The sequence below is a fragment of the Tasmannia lanceolata genome, unplaced genomic scaffold (assembly GCF_043159265.1).
Source record: "Tasmannia lanceolata isolate RefF3 unplaced genomic scaffold, GAP_Taslan_0.1 ptg000007l, whole genome shotgun sequence".
NCBI classification, from domain to species: Eukaryota; Viridiplantae; Streptophyta; class Magnoliopsida; order Canellales; family Winteraceae; genus Tasmannia; species Tasmannia lanceolata.
In genome coordinates this window covers 20945902-20958846 of record NW_027518684.1, presented here as the reverse complement: position 1 = coordinate 20958846, position 12945 = coordinate 20945902, and positions in this window count along the sequence as shown.

The following is a 12945-nucleotide window of genomic DNA, read 5'->3' as shown; positions in this document are numbered from 1 at the left end:
TGCCCTCCGGCTACAATTTCGCTTCTAATACTATGTTGCATTCGGATATAATCTTGCCCCGGATACAATGTTGCCTCTGATATAAATTCGCCTGGGATATAATGTTGCAGTCGCCTCGGATATAATGGTGCCTCGGATACTATGTTGCCTTCGGATATAATGTTGCCTCTGATATAAAGTCGCCTCTGATACAATGTTGCCCTCCGGCTACAATGTCGCTTCGGAGACTATGTTGCCTTCGGATATAATGTCGTTTCGGATACTATTTTTCTTTCGGATATAAGGTCGCTTCGGATACTATGTCGCCGTCGGATAAAATGTCTCCTCGGTTACAATGTTGCCTCGGATACAATGTAGCTTCGGCTACAATGTCGCTTCGGATACTATGTTGCCTTCGGATATAATGTCGCCTCGGATACAATGTAGCTGTGGATACTTTTTTGCATTCGGATACAAGGTCGCCCCGGATACTACGTCGCCTTCGGATAAAATATTGCCCCGAATACAATGTTGCCTCAGATATAAAGTCATCTTGGATACAAAGTTGCCTTGTAGCTACAATGTCTCTTTGGATACTATGTTGCCTTCGGATATAATGTCTCCACGGAAACTATTTTTCTTTCAAATACAAGGTCGCTTCGGATACTATGTCGCCTCGGATAGAATGTTGCCTCGGATATAAAGTCGCCTCGGATACTATGTTACCTTCAGCTACAATGTCGCTTTGGATACGACGTTACCTTCAGATATAATGTCGCCTCAGATACAATCTAGCCTCGAATACTATTTTGCTTTCGGATATAAGGTCGATTCGGATACTATGTCGCCTACGAATGCAATGTCGCCTGGGTACAATGTTTGCTCGGATATAAAGTCGCCTCGGATACAATCTAGCCCCAGATACTATGTTGCTTTCTCCTACAATGTCGCATCGAAAATAATGTTGCGTTCGGATATAATATCGCCTCGGTTACAAGGTAGCCTCGGATAATATTTGTTTTCTTGTACTAGGTCGCTTCGGATACTATGTCTCATTCGGATACAATGTCGCCACAGAGACAATGTTGCCTCGAATATAAAGTTGCTTTGGATATAATGTAGCCTCGAATTATATTTTGTCTTCGGCTACAATGTCGCGTCGGATACTTTGTTGCCTTCGCAGATAATGTTGCCTTGAATACAATGTAGCTTCGGATACTATTTTGCTTTCGGGTACAAGGTTGCTTTAGATACTATGTCGCCTTCGGATACATTAGTCGCCTCAGATAAAATGTTGCCTCGGAAAGCAGGCTGCCTTCCATACAATGTTGCCCTTCCGCTACAATGTCGCTTCGGATACTAAGTTGCCTTCGGATATAATGTCGCCTCGGATACAATGTAGCCTGAGATTCTATTTTGCTTTCGGAAACAAGGTCGCTTCGGATACAATGTCGCCTAGGGTATAATGTTGCCTCGGATATAAAGTCGCGTCAAATACAATGTAGCCTCGGATACTATGTTTCCTTCGGCTTCAATTTCGCCTCGGATACTATGTTTCCTTCGGCTACAATGTTGCCTGGGATATAATGTTGTTGTTCGGCTACAATGTCTCTTCGGAAACTATGTTACCTTCAGATATAATGTCGCCTCGGATACAATGTTGCCGCGGATATAAAGTCGCCTCGGATACTATGATGCCAAGCGACAACAATGTCGCTTCGAATACTATGTTGCCTTCGGATATAAAGTCGCCTCGGATAGATTGTAGCCTCGGCTATTATTTTTCTTTTGCATAGAAGGTCGCCTTCAGATGTTATGTTGGCTTAGGATAGAATGTCGCCCCGGATACAATGTTTCCCTTCAGCTACAATGTTGCTTCGGATACTATGTTGTCTTAGGATATAATGTCGATTTGCATATAATCTAGCCTCAGATACTTTTTTGCTTTCGGATATATAGTCGCTACGGATACTTTGTCTCCGTCGTTTACAATGTTGCCTAGGATATAAAGTCGTCTCGGATATTATGTTGTCTTCGGCTACAATGTCGCTTCGGATACTATGTTGCCTTCGGATATAATGTTGCCTCGGATACTATTTTGTTTTCGGATACAAGGGCTCTTCGGATACTATGTCACCTTTGGATACAATGTCGCCCTGGATACAATATTACCTCGGATATAAAGTCGCCTCGGATACAATGTTGCCCTTCGGCCACAATGTCGCTTCGGATACTATGTTGCCTTCGGATATAATGTCATTTCGGATACAATGTAGCATCCGATACTATTTTACTTTCGGATATAAGGTCGTCGTCGGATACAATGTCACCTCGGATACAATGTTGCCTCGGATATAAAGTCGCCTCGGATACTATGTTGTCTTCGAGTACAATATCGGTTGGGATACTATGTTGCCATCGGATATAATATCGCCTCGGATACAATGTAGCCTCATATGCTATTTTGTTTTCGGGTTCAGTGTCAGTTTGGATACAATGCTGCCTTCGGATACATTCTCGCCCCAGTTAAAATGTAGCCTCGGATACAATGTTGCCTCTGATATAAAGTCGCCTCGGAAACAATGTTGCCCTCCGGCTACAATTTCGCTTCTAATACTATGTTGCATTCGAATATACTCTTGCCCCAGATACAATGTTGCCTCTGATATAAATTCGCCTGGGATATAATGTTGCTGTTCAGCTACAATGTCTCTTCGGAAACTATGTTGCCTTCGGATATATTGTCGTCTCGAATACAATGTCGTCTCGGGTACATTGTTGTCTCGGATATGTAGTCGCCTCGGATATAATGGTGCCTCGGATACTATGTTGCCTTCGGCGGCAATGTCGCTTCGCTATGTTGGCTTCGGATATAATGTCCCATTAGATACGTTGTAGCCTCAGATACTATTTTGCTTTCGGATTGAAGGATGCTTCGGATACTATGTCTCCTACAGATACAATGTTGCCTAGATACAATGTTGGCTCGGATATAAAGTTGCCTCGAATACAATGTAGCCACGGATACTATGTTCCCTTCGGCTACAATGTCTCATTGGATATTATGTTGCCTTCGGATGTATTGTTGCCTCGGTTACAATGTAGCCTCGGATATAATGTTGACTCTGATATAAAGTCGCCTCTGATACAATGTTGCCCTCCGGCTACAATGTCGCTTCGGATACTATGTTGCCTTCGGATATAATGTCGTTTCGGATACTATTTTTCTTTCGGATATAAGGTCGCTTCGGATACTATGTCGCCGTCGGATAAAATGTCTCCTCGGTTACAATGTTGCCTCGGATACAATGTAGCTTCGGCTACAATGTCGCTTCGGATACTATGTTGCCTTCGGATATAATGTCGCCTCGGATACAATGTAGCCGTGGATACCTTTTTGCATTCGGATACAAGGTCGCCCCGGATACTACGTCGCCTTCGGATAAAATGTTGCCCCGAATACAATGTTGCCTCAGATATAAAGTCATCTTGGATACAAAGTTGCCTTTTAGCTACAATGTCTCTTCGGATACTATGTTGCCTTCGGATATAATCTCTCCACGGAAACTATTTTTCTTTCAAATACAAGGTCGCTTCGGATACTATGTCGCCTCGGATAGAATGTTGCCTCGGATATAAAGTCGCCTCGGATACAGTGGTGCCTCGGATACTATGTTACCTTCAGCTACAATGTCGCTTTGGATACGACGTTACCTTCAGATATAATGTCGCCTCAGATACAATCTAGCCTCGAATACTATTTTGCTTTCGGATATAAGGTCGCTTCGGATACTATGTCGCCTACGAATGCAATGTCGCCTGGGTACAATGTTTGCTCGGATATAAAGTCGCCTCGGATACAATCTAGCCCCAGATACTATGTTGCGTTCTCCTACAATGTCGCATCGAAAATAATGTTGCGTTCGGATATAATATCGCCTCGGTTACAATGTAGCCTCGGATAATATTTGTTTTCTTGTACTAGGTCGCTTCGGATACTATGTCTCATTCGGATACAATGTCGCCACAGAGACAATGTTGCCTCGAATATAAAGTTGCTTTGGATATAATGTAGCCTCGAATTATATTTTGTCTTCGGCTACAATGTCGCGTCGGATACTTTGTTGCCTTCGCAGATAATGTTGACTTGAATACAATGTAGCTTCGGATACTATTTTGCTTTCGGGTACAAGGTTGCTTTAGATACTATGTCGCCTTCGGATACATTAGTCGCCTCAGATAAAATGTTGCCTCGGAAAGCAGGCTGCCTTCCATACAATGTTGCCCTTCCGCTACAATGTCGCTTCGGATACTATGTTTCCTTCGGATATAATGTCGCCTCGGATACAATGTAGCTTGAGATACTATTTTGCTTTCGGAAACAAGGTCGCTTCGGATACAATGTCGCCATCGGATACAATGTCGCCTAGGGTATAATGTTGCCTCGGATATAAAGTCGCGTCAAATACAATGTAGCCTCGGATACTATGTTTCCTTCGGCTACAATTTCGCCTCTTATACTATGTTGCATTCGGATATAATCTTTCCCCGGATACAATGTTGCCTGGGATATAATGTTGCTGTTCGGCTACAATGTCTCTTCGGAAACTATGTTACCTTCAGATATAATGTCGCCTCGGATAGAATGTTGCCGCGGATATAAAGTCGCCTCCGATACTATGATGCCAAGCGACAACAATGTCGCTTCGAATACTATGTTGCCTTCGGATATAAAGTCGCCTCGGATAGATTGTAGCCTCGACTATTATTTTTCTTTTGTAGCCGGATACAATGTAGCCTCAGATACTGTTTTGCTCTCGGAGATGAGGTCGCTTCGTATACTGTCGCCTTCGGATACATTGTCGCCTCAAATATAATGTTGGCTAGGATTTAAAGTCTCCTCGGATACAATGGTGCATCCGATACTATGTTACCTTCGGCTACAATGTCGCTTCGGATACTATGTTACTTTCGGATATAATGTCGCCTCAGATATAATGTTGCCTCGGATACTATTTTGCTTTCGGATATAAGGTCGCTTCGGATAATACGTCGCCTACAGATACAATGTTGCCTGGGCACAATTTTGGCTCGGATAAATAGTCGCCTTGGATACAATGTAGGATTAGATGCTATGTTGCTTTCGGCTACAATGTCGAATCAGATACTATGTTGCCCTCAGGTATAATATCGCCTCGATTACAATGTAGCCTCGGATAATATTTTCTTTAGGGCACAAGGTCGCTTTGGATACAATGTCGTATCGAATATAAAATCGCCTTGGATACAATGTACCCTCGGATACTATGTTGCCTTCGGTTACATTGTTGCTTCGGATATAATGTCGCCTCGGATACAATGTAGCCTCAGATATTTTGCTTTCGAATACAAGGTCGCTTCGGATATATGTCCACTTCGGATACAATGTAGCCGTGGATACTATTTTGCATTCGGATACAAGGTCGCCGCGGATACTACGTCGTCTTCGGATACAATGTCGCCCCGGATACAATGTTGCCTCAGATATAGTCATCTCGGATACAAAGTTGCGTTTCGGTTACAATGTCTCTTCAGATATTATATTGCCTTCGGATATAATGTCGCCTCGGATACAATGTAGCGTCGGATACTATTTTTCTTTCAAATACAAGGTCGCTTCGGATACTATGTCACCGTCGGATACAATGTCGCCATCGGATACAATGTCGCCTAGGATATAATGTTGCCTCGGATATAATATAGCCTTAGATACTATGTTGGATACTATGTTTCCCTCGGCCACAATTTGGCTTCTAATAATATGTTGCATTCGGATATAATCTCGCATCGGATACAATGTTGCCTCTGATATAAAGTCGCATCGGATACAATGTTGCCCTCCGGCTATAATGTCGCTTCGGATAATATGTTGCCTTAGGATATAATGTCGTTTCAGATACAAAGTAGCCTCGGATATTGTTTTTCTTTCGAATATATGGTCGCTTCAGATACTATGTCGCCGTCGCATACAATGTCTCATCGGATACAATGTTGCGTCGGATATAAAGTTGCCTCGGATACAATGTAGCTTCAGCTACAATGTCGCTTCGGATGCTATGTTGCCTTCGGATATAATTTCGACTCGGATGCAATGTAGCCGTGGATACTATTTTGCATTCAGATACATGGTCGCCGCGGATATTATGTCGCCTTCGGATATAATGTCGCTCCGAATACAATGTTGCCTCAGATATAAAGTCGCCTCGGATACACAATTACCCTTCGGCTACAATTTCTCTTTGGATAATATGTCGCCTTCGGATATAATGTTGCTTCGGATACTATGTTGTCTTAGGATATAATGTCGATTTGCATATAATGTAGCCACAAATACTTTTTTGATTTCGGATATATTGTCGCTTCAGATACTTTGTCTCCGTCGTTTACAATGTTGCCTAGGATATAAAGTCGTCTACGGATACAATGTTGCCTCGGATATAAAGTCGCCTCGGATACAATGTTGCCCCTCTGCTAATATGTCGCTTCGGATACTATGTTGCCTTCGGATATAATGTCGTGTCGGATACAATGTAGCCTTAGATACTGTTAGGCTTTAGGATACTAGGTCGCTTCGGATACAATATCGCCAACGAATACAATGTTGCCTCAAATATAAAGTCTCCTCGGATACAATGCAGGCTTAGATACTATGTTGCCTTCGGTTATAATGTCGCTTCGGATACTATGTTGCCTTCAATTATAATGTCGCCTCGGATACAATGTAGCCTCAAATACTGTTTTGCTCTAGGACAAGAGGTCGCTTCGGATACTGTCGCCTTCCGATACATTGTCGCCTCAAATACAATGTTGGCTAGGATTTAAAGTCTCCTCGGATACAATGGTGCATCCGATACTATGTTACCTTCGGCTACAATGTCGCTTCGGATACTATGTTACTTTCGGATATAATGTCGCCTCAGATATAATGTTGCCTCGGATATAAGGTCGCTTCGGATACTATGTCGCCTACAGATACAATGTTGCCTGGGCACAATTTTGGTTCGGATGTATAGTCGCCTTGGATACAATGTAGCATTAGATACTATGTTGCTTTCGGCTACAATGTCGAATCAGATACTATGTTGCCCTCAGATATAATATCGCCTCGATTACAATGTAGCCTCGGATAATATTTTCTTTAGGGCACAAGGTCGCTTCGGATACTATGTCGCCTCGGATACAATGTCGCATCGAATATAAAATCGCCTTAGATACAATGTACCCTCGGATACTATGTTGCCTTCGGTTACATTGTCGCCTAAGATATTTTGCTTTCGAATACAAGGTCGCTTCGGATAATATGTCCCCTTCGGATACAATGTAGCCGTGGATACTATTTTGCATTCGGATACAAGGTCGCCGCGGATACTACGTCGTCTTCGAATACAATGTCGCCCCGGATACAATGTTGCCTCAGATATAAAGTCATCTCGGATACAAAATTGCCTTTCGGCTACAATGTCTCATCGGATACTATGTGGCCTTCGGATATAATGTTGCCTCGGATGAAATGTAGCGTCGGATACTATTTTTCTTTCAAATACAAAGTCGCTTCGGATACTATGTCACCGTCGGATACAATGTCGCCTCGGGTAGAATGTTGCTTCGGATATAAAGTCGCATCGGATACAATGTAGCCTCGGATACTTTGTTACCCTCGGCTACAATTTGTTGTATTCGGGATATAATGTCTCCTCAGATACAATGTAGCCGGATACTATTTTTTTTTTGGATACAAGTCGGTTCCGATACTGTCGCCTTTGGATGTAATGTCGACTCAGATACAATGTTGCGTCGGATATAAAGTCGTCTCGAATACATTGTCGCTTGGGATACTATGTGTCCTTCGGATATAATGTCGCCTCGGATACAATGTTGCCTCGGATATAAAGTCGCCTCGGATACTATGATGCCAAGCGACAACAATGTCGCTTCGAATTCTATGTTGCCTTCGGATATAAAGTCGCCTCGGATAGATTCTAGCCTTGGCTATTATTTTCTTTTGCATAGAAGGTCGCCTTCAGATGTTATGTTGGCTTCGGATAGAAGGTCGCCCCGGATACAATGTTGCCCTTCAGCTACAATGTCGCTTTGGATACTATGTTGTCTTAGGATATAATGTCGATTTGCATATAATCTAGCCTCAGATACTTTTTTGCTTTCGGATATATAGTCGCTTCGGATACTTTGTCTTCGTCGTTTACAATGTTGCCCAGGATATAAAGTCGTTTACAATGTTGCCTAGGATATAAAGTCGTCTCGGATATTATGTTGTCTTCGGCTACAATGTCGCTTCGGATACTATGTTGCCTTCGGATATAATGTTGCCTCGGATACTATTTTGTTTTCGGATACAAGGGCACTTCGGATACTATGTCGCCTTTGGATACAATGTCGCCCTGGATACAATATTACCTCGGATATAAAGTCGCCTCGGATACAATGTTTCCCTTCGGCCACAATGTCGCTTCGGATACTATGTTGCCTTCGGATATAATGTCGTTTCGGATACAATGTAGCATCCGATACTATTTTACTTTCGGATATAAGGTCGTCGTCGGATACAATGTCACCTCGGATACAATGTTGCCTCGGATATAAAGTCGCCTCGGATACTATGTTGTCTTCGAGTACAATATCGGTTGGGATACTATGTTGCCATCGGATATAATATCGCCTCGGATACAATGTAGCCTCATATGCTATTTTTTTTCGGATTCAGGGTCAGTTTGGATACAATGCTGCCTTCGGATACATTCTCGCCCCAGTTAAAATGTAGCCTCGGATACAATGTTGCCTTTGATATAAAGTAGCCTCGGATACAATGTTGCCCTCCGGCTACAATTTCGCTTCTAATACTATGTTGCATTCGGATATAATCTTGCCCCGGATACAATGTTGCCTCTGATATAAATTCGCCTGGGGTATAATGTTGCTGTTCGGCTACAATGTCTCTTCGGAAACTATGTTGCCTTCGGATATATTGTCGTCTCGAATACAATGTCGTCTCGGGTACATTGTTGTCTCGGATATGCAGTCGCCTCGGATATAATGGTGCCTCGGATACTATGTTGCCTTCGGCCGCAATCTCGTTTCGCTATGTTGACTTCGGATATAATGTCCCATTAGATACATTGTAGCCTCAGATACTATTTTGCTTTCGGATTGAAGGACGCTTCGGATACTATGTCTCCTACAGATACAATGTTGCCTAGATACAATGTTTGCTCGGATATAAAGTTGCCTCGAATACAATGTAGCCACGGATACTATGTTCCCTTCGGCTACAATGTCTCATTGGATATTATGTTGCCTTCGGATGTAATGTTGCCTCGGTTACAATGTAGCCTCGGATTTAATGTTGCCTCTGATATAAAGTCGCCTCTGATACAATGTTGCCCTCCGGCTACAATGTCGCTTCGGATACTATGTTGCCTTCGGATATAATGTCGTTTCGGATACTATTTTTCTTTCGGATATAAGGTCGCTTCGGATACTATGTCGCCGTCGGATAAAATGTCTCCTCGGTTACAATGTTGCCTCGGATACAATGTCGCCACAAAGACAATGTTGCCTCGAATATAAAGTTGCTTTGGATATAATGTAGCCTTGAATTCTATTTTGTCTTCGGCTACAATGTCGCGTCGGATACTTTGTTGCCTTCGGAGATAATGTTGCCTTGAATACAATGTAGCTTCGGATACTATTTTGCTTTCGGGTACAAGGTTGCTTTAGATACTATGTCGCCTTCGGATACATTAGTCGCCTCAGATAAAATGTTGCCTCGGAAAGCAGGCTGCCTTCCATACAATGTTGCCTTTCCGCTACAATGTCGCTTCGGATACTATGTCGCCTCGGATATAATGTAGCCTGAGATACTATTTTGCTTTCGGAAACAAGGTCGCTTCGGATACAATGTCGCCTAGGGTATAATGTTGCCTCGGATATAAAGTCGCGTCAAATACAATGTAGCCTCGGATACTATGTTTCCTTCGGCTACAATTTCGCCTCTTATACTATGTTGCATTCGGATATAATCTTTCCCCGGATACAATGTTGCCTGGGATATAATGTTGCTGTTCGGCTACAATGTCACTTTGGAAACTATGTTACCTTCAGATATAATGTCGCCTCGGATACAATGTTGCCGCGGATACTATGATGCCAAGCGACAACAATGTCGCTTCGAATACTTTGTTGCCTTCGGATATAAAGTCGCCTCGGATAGATTGTAGCCTCGGCTATTATTTTTCTTTTGCATAGAAGGTCGCCTTCAGATGTTATGTTGGCTTAGGATAGAAAGTCGCCCCGGATACAATGTTGCCCTTCAGCTACAATGTCGCTTTGGATACTTTGTCTCTGTCGTTTACAATGTTGCCTAGGATAGAAAGTCGTCTCGGATACAATGTTGCCTCGGATATTATGTTGTCTTCGGCTACAATGTCGCTTCGGATACTATGTTGCCTTCGGATATAATGTTGCCTCGGATACCATTTTGTTTTTTGCTTGAAGGGCGCTGCGGATACTATGTCGCCTTTGGATACAATGTCGCCCCGGATACAATATTGCCTCGGATACATTGTTGCCCTTCGGCCACAATGTCGCTTTGGATACTATGTTGCCTTCGGATATAATGTCGTTTCGGATACAATGTAGCATTGGATACTATTTTACTTTCAGATATAATGTCGCCGTCGGATACAATGTCGTGGTCGGATACAATGTCGCCTCGGACACAATGTTGCCTCAGAGATAAAGTCGCCCCGGGTACTGTTAGGCTTTAGGATACTAGGTCGCTTCGGATACAATATCGCCAACGAATACAATGTCGCCTCGGATACAATGTCGCCCCGGGTACAATATTGCCTCGGATATAAAGTCGCCTCGGATACAATGTTGCCCTTCGGCCACAATGTCGCTTTGGATACTATGTTGCCTTCGGATATAATGTCGTTTCGGATACAATATAGCATTGGATACTATTTTACTTTCGGATATAATGTCGCGTCGGATACAATGTAGCCTTAGATACTGTTAGGCTTTAGGATACTAGGTCGCTTCGGATACAATATCGCCAACGAATACAATGTTGCCTCAAATATAAACTCGCCTCGGATACAATGCAGGCTTAGATACTATGTTGCCTTCCGTTATAATGTCGCTTCGGATACTATGTTGCCTTCAAATATAATGTCGCCTCGGATACAATGTAGCCGGATACAATGTAGCCTCAGATACTGTTTTGCTCTCGGAGATGAGGTCGCTTCGTATACTGTCGCCTTCGGATACATTGTCGCCTCAAATATAATGTTGGCTAGGATTTAAAGTCTCCTCGGATACAATGGTGCATCCGATACTATGTTACCTTCGGCTACAATGTCGCTTCGGATACTATGTTGCCTTCGGATATAATGTCACCTCGGATACAATGTAGCGTCGGATACTATTTTTCTTTCAAATACAAGGTCGCTTCGGATACTATGTCACCGTCGGATACAATGTCGCCATCGGATACAATGTCGCCTAGGATATAATGTTGCCTCGGATATAATATAGCCTTAGATACTATGTTGGATACTATGTTTCCCTTGGCTACAATTTGGCTTCTAATACTATGTTGCATTCGGATATAATCTCGCATCGGATACAATGTTGCCTCTGATATAAAGTCGCATCGGAAAGAATGTTGCCCTCCGGCTATAATGTCGCTTCGGATAATATGTTGCCTTAGGATATAATGTCGTTTCAGATACAAAGTAGCCTCGGATATTGTTTTTCTTTCGAATATGAGGTCGTTTCGGATACTATGTCGCCGTCGCATACAATGTCTCCTCGGATACAATGTTGCGTCGGATACAATGTAGCTTCAGCTACAATGTCGCTTCGGATGCAATGTTGCCTTTGGATATAATGTCGACTCGGATGCAATGTAGCTCCGAATACAATGTTGCCTCAGATATAAAGTCGCCTCGGATACACAATTACCCTTCGGCTACAATTTCTCTTTGGATAATATGTCGCCTTCGGATATAATGTTGCTTCGGATACTATGTTGTCTTAGGATATAATGTCGATTTGCATATAATGTAGCCACAAATACTTTTTTGATTTCGGATATATTGTCGCTTCAGATACTTTGTCTCTGTCGTTTACAATGTTGTCTAGGATATAAAGTCGTCTACGGATACAATGTTGCCTCGGATATAAAGTCGCCTCGGATACAATGTTGCCCTTCTGCTAATATGTCGCTTCGGATACTATGTTGCCTTCGGATATAATGTCGTGTCGGATACAATGTAGCCTTAGATACTGTTACGCTTTAGGATACTAGGTCGCTTCGGATACAATATCGCCAACGAATACAATGTTTCCTCAAATATAAAGTCGCATCGGATACAATACAGGCTTAGATACTATGTTGCCTTCGGTTATAATGTCGCTTCGGATACTATGTTGCCTTCAAATATAATGTCGCCTCAGATACAATGTAGCCTCAAATACAGTTTTGCTCTCGGACATGAGGTCGCTTCGGATACTGTCGCCTTCCGATACATTGTCGCCTCAAATACAATGTTGGCTAGGATTTAAAGTCTCCTCGGATACAATGGTGCATCCGATACTATGTTACCTTCGCCTCAAATATAATCTTGCCTCGGATACTATTTTGCTTTCGGATATAAGGTCGCTTCGGATATTATGTCGCCTACAGATACAATGTTGCCTGGGCACAATTTTGGTTCGGATATATAGTCACCTTGGATACAATGTAGCATTAGATACTATGTTGCTTTCGACTACAATGTCGAATCAGATATTATGTTGCCCTCAGATATAATATCGCCTCGATTACAATGTAGCCTCGGATAATATTTTCTTTAGGGCACAAGGTCGCTTCGGATACTATGTCGCCTCGGATACAATGTCGCA